This window comes from Formica exsecta, unplaced genomic scaffold, assembly GCF_003651465.1.
Source record: "Formica exsecta isolate Colony F162 unplaced genomic scaffold, ASM365146v1 scaffold21, whole genome shotgun sequence".
Classification (NCBI taxonomy): Eukaryota; Metazoa; Arthropoda; class Insecta; order Hymenoptera; family Formicidae; genus Formica; species Formica exsecta.
In genome coordinates, this window is record NW_021849398.1 from 2,419,618 (window position 1) to 2,433,702 (window position 14,085).

Sequence of the window (14,085 nt, forward strand, 5' to 3'; positions counted from 1 at the left end):
ATTTAAAAAAATATATTGAAGATATTTTATATATATTGTTATTATTATTAAAAAAATATATTAGAAATTAAATACGCGAAATGATATATCAGAATAACGTATATGGAGATATCTCTTTTCACAAGATGAATGAGAAACACTGATTGTCTTGATTTACCATCCCCGTCAAGCTACGGTATACATTTATGTGCCAGGACAGCGCGATTGTTTTCGACAAAAGAAACACGGGGTTTCCTTCGTGAATGAAAAGTAAATGGGGTTAACCAAGCTCGATGGTTCAACGGCCTATTATTTCGAGGGTGGATACATACGATAAAAAAAAAAAAAAAACGAATCTTCCAAGCATCTCCACGAAAAGGGAATTCTTCAGAATAAAAACATCACAGATGTGACCTTTTATCTCATAACACAAAGCGATATTAAAATATCAGAGATATAATTAAAAATATATAAAATCATTAAAAAATCGATTGTTTCGAGTATCTTTCTGCGAATTATGCAGGTTATTTTATTCCGCAAAATAGAATCTACGATATATACCACAAAATATAATATTTTTCTCTCAGTAAAGATAAAATTTATTTATTCTTTCTTTAATTTAACACACATTGGAGACTCTCGCAGTCTTCAATTAGCCGAGCAGGAGAGATGGGTGCAGTCCTCGAATCACGGTAGTCCAAGGGCTCAACGTGACAAGTTATGGTCCTTTCAAGCAGGAAGGCACCCCTTGAAAGCCGTGACGAGTCAACAATGAACACCATAACCGATCCATCCGCTACGTCGTTTAAACTTACGAGCGACCGTTCGCCGGTGCCGTGCACCGACATTCCAAACAGACGACAGATATAAAATCATTGCTCCCAAAATCATAACAGCCGCGTCATATTAATCGCTACGTGAGACATCTCTCTTCGACGAAATATAATAAGATGCGGTCTCTCTCTTTCTCTCGATATAGTTCCCGTTGCATTTCTAGCAAAGGAAACGTGAGGAGGCGCGGAGGGGGATACTTTATCCCCCGCGACTGTGGAAATCGATTGCGAAGGGCGGCGAAGTGAAATCTGGCCGTTAACCGTGACATTGGTCTTGCGTCGCAATTAATTTATCATCGAGTCAACACGCGGTATCGGAGTGTATGTACTCGTCGAGGAAACAGGCGCGCGGGAGCGCGCGCCTTAGTCCTCCGCCGGGTGCTCCGAGTTATGCGCTGGTCATTTATATAAATAAGAAGCAGAAACGATACCTGTGTGTGACTACCATCCGCAGGGTGACTCTACACTTTGCATTATTCTTGGGACGGACGCATTCGTAGCGCCCGGGAATCAGACGTAGTGTCGGGAGGGATTACGAATACACAAGGTGAAGCGCGGCGGACGCGAGCGGCATTCAGAACACGTTCACGAGCGGTATCGTTAGCGTATTTTTCTTCCTGCAACCACGAGCAGCCGCGTATATACGCTTTTAATGAACGGCTACTGTCCCGCACGTCGACGATATAATTGATGAAAGGAGTTTCCATCGCACCATCCAAAACGTCTTCATCCTGGCCTCTAATGCGAGCGCGTTCCCCGATACGCCCGTTAGACACGAATTGACTAATGATTCTCGCGCTTATTGAATCGCGTAAGACTCATATCACTAGGTGCCTTTTGAATAAAATCCGCGACAATTCGATGGCGTCGATGGTCACGCATGAGCGAACGAGCGAGCATGCAAATCCTTATGATTTATCAAAGCTGTGAAATTCTATCAAGCAATCACTTGCGACGCGTCGAAGTGTTACTCATAATTCAAGATGAATCATCGGTAAGATAAAACCGGAGGAAGTATGTAATTTGATTTGACGTATGTATCGATAATTACGGGAGATCAGATATATAAAGGCGTTGAATCAATGAAAAGACTCTTATTAGTATAAATAATTAACTAAAATGTGAGATATAAAAATACAATTTTTTTGTTACATGCAATTGTAAATCAGCGTCCATTTTAATATAATATGTTATATTAATTTCGAAAAATAAATAAATGCAATTGTGTATGATGACCTGTGAAATCGAATTCTGACATCGCTTATAAAATAATGTTGAACAAAAATTATAAGCGCCAGTTCATCGCGAATTAGCCCGCTGCAAACTTGTTTATATTTGGCTCGCTTTTGAGGAAATAAATAAAACTTTCAAAAAAAAAAATGCAATAGCTGTTGAAAGACGTCACCCGTGTTCCATGCGACATATGCGATGCAGAGAAACTGAAGACGGTATAACAGGTCGTCATAACACTAGTCGCGGACCCGACAAAAGAGCCATAAGCAAATAAACATTCTAACGAACCAGTTACTTAACCGCCACATCTACTGACCGTCCACTGTTCGCCAAAGTGTGGTGCCATCAAAAAAAAGAAAGGAAAATATCTCACTCCCCTTGAAACCAAAACTGGTCCACCGAACCTGATTCGAGGATGTCTCATTACCGGATGCTGCGGCAAGCTGCGGAAACAGTGAAATTGAAGTGGTACGGACCAACCTCAAGGACGTGACGATTCGAGACGATTCTGAAGACAATTAACGGGCGCCGATGACCCAAGAAGGTCACATCAGGGGCCAACTGAAAAGGGGTTCTGGAGCATCGAGTGTTCCATGACGAGATGAAATATTCATGCTGTTATTACAGCTTTCAGTAACCCGTTACAAATGTTACTGAGTACTTAGCGGCTACACAATGGAGCAGTTTCTAGTCGAAACAGTTTAGCGGTTAATAAGAGATGAGAAAGAAAGATTTTGAATATATCTTGAATGCAACTAAAAAGATAAAATATATTTATATAATAATTTATTAAACTAATAAATTAGCAAATAATGTTTTTTTTCTTAATTGGATATACACAAAGTAAATCTTCAAAATTTTTTCGTTTTTTATTAATCGGGAAACTGTTTTGATTGAAAAATATAAAAAAAGAAAATAATTTTATTAAAGTATAAAAACATTCACGAATGGCATCTCATATCAATATAGGCCGATAGATAATGCGTAGCAAGCCGATTAAAAATCAAGACTCGTCGTCGATATTAAACAGCAAAAGGCAACAAGGGATATCGCGCAGCATTATCCAGCATCACAGGTCCATGAAAGCCCTTTTGTGTCTGAGGGCTAGTTCGGCTCTCAATTAACCCATCAGCTACCGGAATGGCTCCCGCGCTTAAGTTGCCACGGAGCCTCCAAGCGAAAAACAAGAAATTGAAAAGGAGAAAGACAGATCGGTCTGAAGTGGAGAAAATGGGGAGGAGGGGAGGGGGCGACGGGAGAGACGCGAGGTCGATGGCGGAGTGAAGCAGCGAGCGAAGCTAAGAATGAGAAACGGAAAAAACGAACGATTCGAAAGTCTAAACCGAAACCGCTTAATTAATTCGAATTTATCCGAGGCATGACGGGCCAGATTTTAATTCAATTCCCTCTTTTGTGCCACGTCCTCGCGCACTCGAGAATCTCCATTCGATGCAATGCATGCAACGAAAGAGAGAAAGGAAGAGAGGAGAGAGAAAGAGGGGGAGGGAGGAAAGCGAGAGAGAGAGAAAGAGAAGTTTCGCCAACGTGACACCTCTGCGATTATAATTCCTCGAGAGATTATTATTCCCGCAATTAAGCGGCACTGCACGGAGGAGAAGAAGGAAGAAAAGACGAAGCCTCTCCTCGACGACAGCAAACTGCGAAACGCCCGGCAGGACAGATCACACTTTTTTTTCAATAGACCGAGGGCCTGTTTGTTTTATTATCCACTGTGACCATCGCGCCGAGAAATTCACTACAGCAAAACCCGTTTAAATCTCTCACAATTACTGAATATTCCGTTGGAAAAAAACAGGAAATACAACGGAAGATTCTACCGCGTGCTATTAAAATATGTGTGAAGTGGCGGAGAAAGAATGTGCATCCGCGACTACACGCACTGAAAAATGTGTGACGCTATTCTCATACCTGTTATAAAGCGCATAAAGTGATCTAAACATGGATTATATAAGTTTCTGTCCCGATGTAAAATTTTTACATTTTCCTGAAAACAACACATAAGAATGAAAATTATATTGCGCGATAATTCAAAGTTTCACCTTATTTCAAATTTTTCTATCATCTTCTCTATCTCTGTCTTCATCTATATATAGCTATTTATCGTTGCCAATGTACAATTAATTTTGCGCATGCATCTTGACAACCTTCCAAGTACACGAATCATCGGCTACGAGAAAGCGAGACCGAAAATCGCACGCCGATCCGAGGAGAGACTGGCAGCGTCAGAGGAAAAAAATTTGAGGAGTTCGAAGACGCGAGAGAGAATACAATCGTAGAGGCCGAAAAGTAACGTATAAGATTACAGTTATGCGGCTGCTATAACCAGTCGGGCGTCGACCCGACGTAAGTAGACAGTCCGATGAATATATTGCATCCTCCTCAAATAAAATGTTGAATTACTACCGTTTGACGTGCAAGAAGTCGTCTCTCTCTCGGCCGGTCGTGTCAGGTGGCCGGCGTTCTCGTTCCCGTCCGCGCGTTTCTACGAGTCACACCTTGCAGGAAACACTTCAGGCTTAATTGCTCCTTCAGAGATCCTCCGCCGGGGCCCCGTGAAGCGCAGAATCAGCACGAAGGTTAAGGATATATCCAAACGTGTTCTTAACATTCCACCTGCATGAGACCGTGGCTGCCAGCGCCACGACTGAGACAGATCTTCCCTCGGCGCGCGTATTATAATATATTCAAAGAGACGAGACAAAAAATGTCGACACTGACAATGAGAAGGAAATACCGCATCGCGATGTTTCACGCCAAACTTGTGTAAAGATAATCGCAAAAACGGAATTTGACGTAACGGAATTTTAATTTTGTAGCAATAACTGCAATGCATTAAAAAATTAGTCATCAACAACTAATAAACTTTATAAATATTTTACTGTTTTTTTTATCAATATTATCTTGAAATATATTATTTTTATTCTTAATATTACATCTGTGAATAGCGTGTAAAAAAAAAGTTCGCAATTCATACAGTTACATCGTGTGTACACATTACTTATATCGATATTAAATTTAGTGTCAATCAATGTACACGCGCGGCAAATGATCGATCAGCCGCCACGAATGACAACGCACGTGATAAGTCGAGGGAATTAATCCATGCCCTTCAGGAAGATTACGGATTTTGGGGAAAGTAAGGATTTCCGCAGGCGGGTGCGGCGCGAACGACGTTGCAACGCAGAAGCGGCAATCTCTTGAAGTGTTTGCCCTGTGTCCAACAACGCTCTCTCTGCTCATTTCTCTCTCTCTCTCTCTCTCTCTCTCTCTCTCTCTCTCTCTCCCTCTCTCTCTATCTATCTATCTATCTATCTATCGCTCTCTTTCTCTCTCTTCTCACCTCCGCTCCGAATTTCCTCTACCACATGCCCACGCTTCTACCCCCGGCGCTTTCATTGCCGTTCTTCTTCGATATCAAGCTCTTTTCACATCGATAAATATTTCGGTTTCATAAACAATCGATTAAAAATCATAAAAAAGTGCATAATTATTAATTTCTTATAAAATAAGAAACAAATTTGCAAAGTTCTAATTTTTTCAAGTAGCTTAATAAGCAGATTTAAAAATAAGAAAAAAATAAAGATAAAATTAAAGTTAAAAATAAAAAATCCCGCTACATAGATATAAAACTAATAATGTTTCTTAATTAGATCGCGTTACGAAAAATATTAAAATATTTAAGTTTTACTATAAAATTTGCGTACAAAAATAGTTTAGCATTTCATCACACGCCGAGGAAAAAAGAACGGCATGGAAGAACCTTTATGCGTACAACACGGCCGACTCTTCATCCCCGTATCCTTCGTCGGATTCGTTGGTGAATTTCGCGAAAATCGCCGGGGGCGAGTGACCGGCGAGGCGGCGATGTTTACCGCCTACACATCGAGTATTGTTGAATCACAGCCAGCCCCGCGAGGAAAGGGGAACAAATAAAGGGTTATTGTATTTGCACCGAGGCTTCGAGCAACGGTTTCGACGTGTGTGCGCGGTGGCAGCCTCTTCTCCTCTTCGAGAAACCTCCCGACGCGTTTCGAATCGAGATATATATCTACCTACTATAGCGAGAGATCTCGAAACAAAGATACATCGAAGTTCGAGACTGCGAACATATAAGAAACGTCGAACGACCTTTAATAGCTTTCAGTTAAGAAGACTAGGTGTGTGCATACATGTGTCAATATATTGCTACAGCTAAGCTATATACTAATATATAATATAGTATTGCATATTTTATTTTGTTCATAAAATTTTTTAACATGATAATAGATTTTGTCGAACATTTTTATACACTAAATGACTAAATTGTGTACAGTGATTTCCTAAAATATTTCCGAAAATATTTACTTTCAAATGTCGGAAGAATGAAATATAGAAATATATAAATTCACAGCAAAATAATAGGTATAACCAGTAAAAATAGCGACCATTTCATTAAACGACTTTATTCGCATAATATTACGTAATGATGCTAGTACGATCATTAGAAACAAAATCTCACGGTAACTTTCTATCAATAGTATTGCTGCACAGAACTCTTCGCGCGAAACCAATGGCTATAGTTACAGGCCTCTCGCGCGAGAGCGTTATCGCTCTTTCGTTTGACACTATTAACGCGCGCGCGACGCCCGCCATATCAACGTTTCACACGGCGTAATGATGAGAGGACAGGGAGTGCATAAAAAGAGGAGGGAGTCGAGGGGAAAGGAACGAGAATACTACGAAGTAGTCGATGGTGATGGGGGTGGCGGGTCGCAGCAGCACCAGCAGGAACAAGCCATCATGCCTTGTGATTACGATAGATCCGAGCGTGGGGGATGGCCGGGCAGGGAGAGGGACGAGGGGAGGGGAGGGTGGCAGGCAGCGACCATAGCCTCTCATTAGAACTCGCGTGGCGCGACGCGAAATAAGGGTGTATCGCCGGCCGGGAAAATTGTAAGTGTCGCGAGATCAAAGGCCGGCAGAGTAACGCGATATCACTCCGCATGATAGGGCGAGTACAGTTTCTCTCTCTCTCTTTCTCTTTCTCTCTTTACAAGAACACCGTCGTCGAGGAGAATGTCAACCTCTTTCTCGTCGACTAAAGGAGCCCCGAGATCAGAGTAAGGAAATATCGTCGCCGAGAAGGTGTCAACTGCAGCGCAGTCGGTGTGAGAGGGGCTGGCACGAGGGTGGGAGAAAATGATCTCGCCTCAAAGAAAATTGTTTGATCGGGCAACGCGGAGAAACTAGATACCGGAAACTAAATGACTGGTTTATAATATCGAAGCAATTGGTAATTTTTGGGATTATTTTCCAAAGGCGGAATAATAGCTGAGTAAAAGTGATCTTTCTCTCTCTCTCTCTCTCTCTTTTACTTAAAATCAGTAAAGGATAGTTGCAAAAAAAAATCAAATAATGCTAATCAATTTCTTTTATTTATCTTCGAGATAGAAACAGGAAAGCATTAAACCAGAAATAATTAACCGAGGCGAATGCAACTCCACTCTAAAGGAAAATGTACGATAACCGATGTTATCATTGCATAATTAAAGCGACATGCTGTACGACTTGTAGAGTTTCCAGAGAACAACTCGCAAAAAGGTGTCGTTAAATGAAGTCGATCGATTAGCGACTGCACCATTTAGGAAGACTCGTGAATTAAAAACACGTTTCCTCAAAATCTTTATCGCATTACGGACGCAATCATGACGTCACGGAAAATAATTACTGGCATTGTATTCTCGACGATAATCGAGCGATTAAAACTAATAAGATTGTTTCGCGATCGACACATCGTTCACGGACGATCTCTCGACATTCCTTCGTTGTATCGAGATCGTCGATAGGCGATCGCTCGCCGCGAAGAGAAGTATCGCGAGGTCATTCGGCGATCGTCGTCCACGCTTGGAGAACGAGCTCACTGTACTCGTCGACAATGCCCGCGTTTTACGTTCGCGCTCGTTCGGGTACGTCGAACCGCACGCTGTGTTCGCTCAAAGAAACTACCGCAACACGCTATCAAAACAAGAATCGATACGACGTGCCCCGCGGCCACGTTCGCGTACCGGGAGAGACGGCATGCCGATTGCAAATCGAGCTCGCTCGCTCGCTCGATTGCGACAGGATCGCGACAAGATCCGACTATAAGGCAAAAGAGAACGTAGCGTGACGCGGTTAAACTCGACGTGAGCTCGTCGACTAGCGACTATGCATTTCTAGCAATGTCGAACGGCCGATCCGACCTTCGCGCGGCCGATTCGCGGGCGCGATTACGTCGCGAGAGATGTCACGTATCGCGATTAGGTCAGATTTTAATTAAAGCAGCGTCGATAGCATCGCGCGCGCGCGAGTTTGCTCGGCTTGATCGGTGACGAGTTGCTTTGGTGCAATTAATTTCCATACCGTAGATTTTAATCCTCCTGACGTATAAATGTGTAATAAGGCTAAAGTGCCCAATTAAATATTTTGATTGAGCGCTGAGTTATCGCTCGAAAGTGAATGTAAATTTCTAAGGAAAAATTGTATTATTATATATTTACGATACAGCATACAGTTGCTTTATAATTAGCACTTGTGAGAAATTTATTTGACTATATTTTATTTTAATTTTTCATATTTTATAAATCTTTAAATATGCAAAAAAACTGTAAAATATTCCTTATAAAGTTTTTTAAATACTATACATTAGTGTGACATAAAAGAAATAATAAAAGAAATAATTGCATACTAATTCAATCTTTTACCCACAAAATATGAAATACCTAAACCTTGTTTTTATATATAATTTTCAAAGAATATATATATCAAAATAATCAAACAAACATTTTTATAGTTAGAGAAAAGGACAATTCAATTTTATTAACAATCGGAATTGTCTAAAGAACGTACCATTTTTATAATAATAGTTTTTTAGTTAGCACAGGCGTTTGCCGACTAATTTGGCTTCCTTAAGCGAGCTCAACCGAAATTAAGCGTTTACGAGTGCGCAAGATTTTCCCTGCTATCAGCGCAACGGCGATTTTTCTCGCCGCGTGAAAGTGGCCGCCATTATCGCAGCCAGGAATCGCGCGGAGGAGGTTGTGCCTCTCTCTCTCTCTCTCTCTCTCTCTATCCAGTACCTCTTTCTCTCTTTTATGGCACGTATGGCCACTATGTATGGACTTGACTTGCGCCAGGTAGCCAGCCGACGACGACTCGTGCGCGCAGCGCGTTTCCCGCAGCGCAGCGCAAATCACACGTTGCGCGTCGGTATGCGGGAGAGAAGGCCGGGGCCGGGGCTCTGCCCCGTTCCGCAATTACAACCGTGCACTCGTTGTAATAACCGGTACGCGGCCGCGGCGCGTGTAATATATCCAAGCCACCCTGAAAGCGACCGCGCTCGGGCCCCGGGTGGAGGACACGAGGGCCCAGAGACCCGTTCTCTCTCTTTCCCGCTCTCTCTTTCTTCTCTCTTTTGCCACGACCAACCCCCGCTTCCGAAGCGATGCGAACCTATATCATCGAAAGGCCGCCGCCGCTGCGGAACTGCGGGTTGAAACCGCGCATCGACGATGCCGGTGCCGAGGCACCGATAGGATCGGGCTGCCGTGCGGCTGCCGCGACGTTATTTACGATCGATAATTAGCGGTATCTATCGCTGCCGGCGCCAGCCTCGCGCGGTACTCCGCCCAATCCGAGCCAATGATATACCATAAGCCGCGGGAGGGAGAAAGAGAGAGAGATTCCGTCGGTTATTTCTCGTGTCTCCGAACGGAAAAGTTTGCCGCGGTTGCGAGTTACTATCGACGTCCGTCTTGAGTTCCGTGCGCGAGTTTACAGGAATTGCGAAGGGATGCTCGAAAATACAATGAAATGTCGATGGATATTTACGAGTAATAAAACGATATTGCCAATATCAATCAAAAAGTTGAAAATGACGAGAGAAATAGTTTAGGAAACGAGAAAGATTCAGAGAGAACGTTTAGAAAATTTTAAAAATAAATAAAAATTTTTAGAGAGAAATCTAGAGAGAAAATTTAGAGGTTTTAGAAACTGATACTACGAGTTGTGCCAATATCTGTCCGCAAAATCATGTCATTTTGTGCCCTAAGTTTATAAAAACATTTTAATGATAATTTATTATAATTTAATTGTACAAATTGCATATACACGAATATATAATACAATTTAGAACATAAGACTAATACGAAAATCTCACATATTGCACAAGCAGATACCTAATGAGCTATTATGGAAAGAGCACAGGTATTACAATAGCGAAATCTCTGCGTAAATGCACTGCGTAGACCATACGGGATCAACGTACCGACAAAGCCGCGAGATACTTGTGATGAAGAAAGCGAGTTCTTAATGCGGCAAAGTTGACTTTGCACAATACCATTTGTTACATAGTGTCTTGTGAAGGGAAAACATAGATCATAGTCAGAAAATATGTTAATACAATGATATGTAAAATGGCCGCTTGCTTCTTGCACGATTTACGATTATTGTGTCATCCGGCGCTTGCGAAAAACAATCAACAGAGAATATCATTATCCGATTGGACGTAAAAGAGATGCATTGATTACATAATACATAGTACGTTGTATTTCTAGCACGCGTATATATTCATAAAACAAATATAGAGATCTAATTTATATGCGCATGTATATATTGTGTCCGGTTATGGAACAAAATTTCGTGGAAATTCGCGTGTGTGAGAATATCAGGAGATAACTGCACGATATACCATCGTATTAATAACGTTAATCAGAAGGCGGAGGCGTACACCTGGTTATGCGCGCTTTATATAAATCATTACAATGTAGATAAATTCTAACGCTTATCTCTTTCTCGCTGTTGTTGCTTCTGTGACTATTGCTGCCGGCTGCTCTAAGATATTACAGATGCCATACGCGAGTTGTGTCCTTGTACAACGTTGCAAAAAAAAAGCTGCACCGACTTGTAATCCCATCGCGATAGAGAATCGCCTATCATTTATCTTTGTAAAATTAACATCCTATTTTCAGAATTTTGATACAGTTTTTTTTCTAACTCTTCTCAAAAAATCTTTTTAAATTCCGGATACTTTTCAAAATAATCTAAATATATGAAAAAAAATATAAAAAAGCGTATTAAAATAGATATAGAGAATCAAGAATTTTTCAGACGCACGCATTCCATTTACATTTTAAAATACTTTAAGACAAATTGTATTTCAAATAATTTTTTTATCCGTAATTATGTAGATATAGTTTTACATTTTTGCAAAGAACAGAGGACATAATTATGTGCACCAACGCCGATAAGCTTGGTCAGCTTTTCTCTCTGCTGTGTTTTTTACATGTAAACCGAGAGAACAAACATTGTTGCAACGTGCATAGTCACTTGACGGAACAGATGGCGATCAGTCTTGTACGAACCGGTGGCGCGCGCCCCTTAAGGATATTCGTGTTCGAGACAATTAACACCCCGGGCGCACCATTTTTCAGAGCGCCGTCCGTCGATTTGACACTTTTGACTTTGCCTGCAGTGTCGGAAACCCTAAAACCCGTATTAATTAAGCTAATGGTCAGGATCGCCGAAAGAGGCCTCCTATAAATTGGCGAGAGAAGAAGAACGGTAGCCGGGAAAGAAACGCGACGCGACAGAGGAAAAGTTAAAATAAATGAACTCCCGTATAATAGCAGAGTACAGGCGCGTTAAAAATAATCGTAGAAATTAAAGTCAAATTAGTAAAGGCGACGTGACGTGACGCGTTAATAACAGATTTAATATAATTCATGATCGCGATCTCCGCTGCACAGCAACATAAAAAAATAATCTAGTTATTAATATTCTCATGCGTTCTCTGCATATTAATAAAAAAAAATGAAAAAACCCCTAAAAAATTATCGCGAATTAATATTTGACTCTTCAAGATGAGTAATCTATTAAGTAATAACAGATCGCGTTGTAGATTTATCGAATATAACACGCGTAGTTTATTTCTCTTCATGTGTTGATATATTTATAAATCGCTAAAGATGCAAAACAATTGTATTCCTCATTATTAACTTTCCAAGAATAGCTACTTCAACGAACTGCATAAAGCTACTTAATTTTCCAGTTAAACTTTGCTCTCGCTAAGTTCCCTGAATCATAGCAAAGTTTTCTATCGTAGATAACGAGCTCTTTCGATCCGATCGAAAAGAAGGTTCGATATCTTAAAATAGATATTTCGAAAAATCGGTCAATGACAAGCACATACGATGTTCGACGTTACGCACGATGCACCGGGCGATGACGAGCGACATTGTGATGCGTATCGGTGTGCGTATGTGTACGTAAACACATTTACGCGCTCAGAAACGGAACGAAGTCAAGAGCGCTCGACGGAAACGGAAGTGCCTGTCATAGCTGGATACATAAACACGTCGCGCTATTATATATTCACGCAACGGGTGCCGCGAATAATCTCTTAGTCGCCTAGAATTTCCTACCGGAATGCCTGAACAAATACCGTCACTCGCTCGCTCGCGCGAAATGCGCGTAACACGACTACGGCAAGCGGTGCATCGGAATGCAATCCGGATTCTCTCAGGACGCCGGCTGGCAAATTGCTTTATCGCGATGCAACATGACGCTAAAAATATTTTGCGCGTTTAACGTCTTACGCACGTGTGATGGATATTATTAAATTTCATTTTATATCGCTCATTGAAAGCTCATTATGGCCTATTACGGTTCGATCATAAACAAAGCGTATACTTTTATTTTGAAATATAATTTTAAAATCAAATTTTACAATTGTATATATTAACATTGCAATACTTATATTTTTTTTAATTTGTTCCCCTAATTTTGCTAATACAAATAATTCTGATCACAAAAATATTTTGCTTTACGGAATGAGAAACTACAAAAGCTAGAATTAATAAAGCAAGACGTGTACCTAGCGAGAGGAAAAGTTCGATTGCCGTTTTGCCGACGACGAAGCTTTCCGGTACCCGCGGGCCACGTATACGAGAACGCATATTATTCAGGGCCGTATCTGTGCCATGTGGTCAGCAGGGCTCTCGGCAATATTTATGCCGTCGTAACTGTCCGCCTACCAGTAAAGGGGTCCCTAAACGCATCAATTTCACGCGGCGGCGCGAAAAGGGCGTGAATATTTGAAACGGATATCCATCTTCGGTTACTTTGTTATTTGGCCGGCGCGATCGCGTAAAGGACCCGTGTTTCCCGTCCTGCCATTCTTTTTTTTTGCGCATCACCGCGAGCATACGTGCTACGCACATCGTAATTATTATCAAAGCTGCAACAATGAGATTCCCTGGCGAATAACGTTCAAAAGTAATTTTAACAGAATGAGAATTCGCGAAAATACAAAAGACGCAATCTATCTCTCTCTCTCTCTCTCTGAAGATTTATTAGAGACAGAACGTGAGAAATATTGCTACATTCGCAATTCCTGTCGTGGCGTTTCTTTTTTAATATAGCGTAACATTTATTTTCATATATTAAAAACGGAATAACCAACAGGTAAATAATGTGTGAATTAATTTTTATTTATGTTTCTTGTTTATTGTGATAATGGACGTTTCGGTTCTAGTATTTGAACCATCCTCAGCAAATATTTGCTGAAGGTAGTCCAAAATTGCAAAAATTAATTCGCGCATTATTTATCGCGCCATGCTCTTAATTAACCCGCTATTCCTTACTTAGTTATTTAATATCAGAGCCTTTGATTTCATATTTAAAGATGGAAGTTCCTTCGACATGATCGGAAATTCGAGACCCGGCGCTCTTCGCACAGAACCGAGACGAAATCGACTCGTACATAATCGATTCGCGACATACGGTTCTAGCCGAATGCGCGAAATTTGCCTCACGGACGATTTGTTTTCTATTCACGAGCGATTTGACGAGGAGGTCGCCGCTCGTGGCGGCTTTGTTCGCAATTCGGTATAATGTCGCATGTATTTGGATCACGTTCGACGATATGTCAATATAAAGGAGTTACTCGCGGGTCTCTGCATACCAATTCGGGGGCGGAGCAGCTTGTTATCCTAAATACACG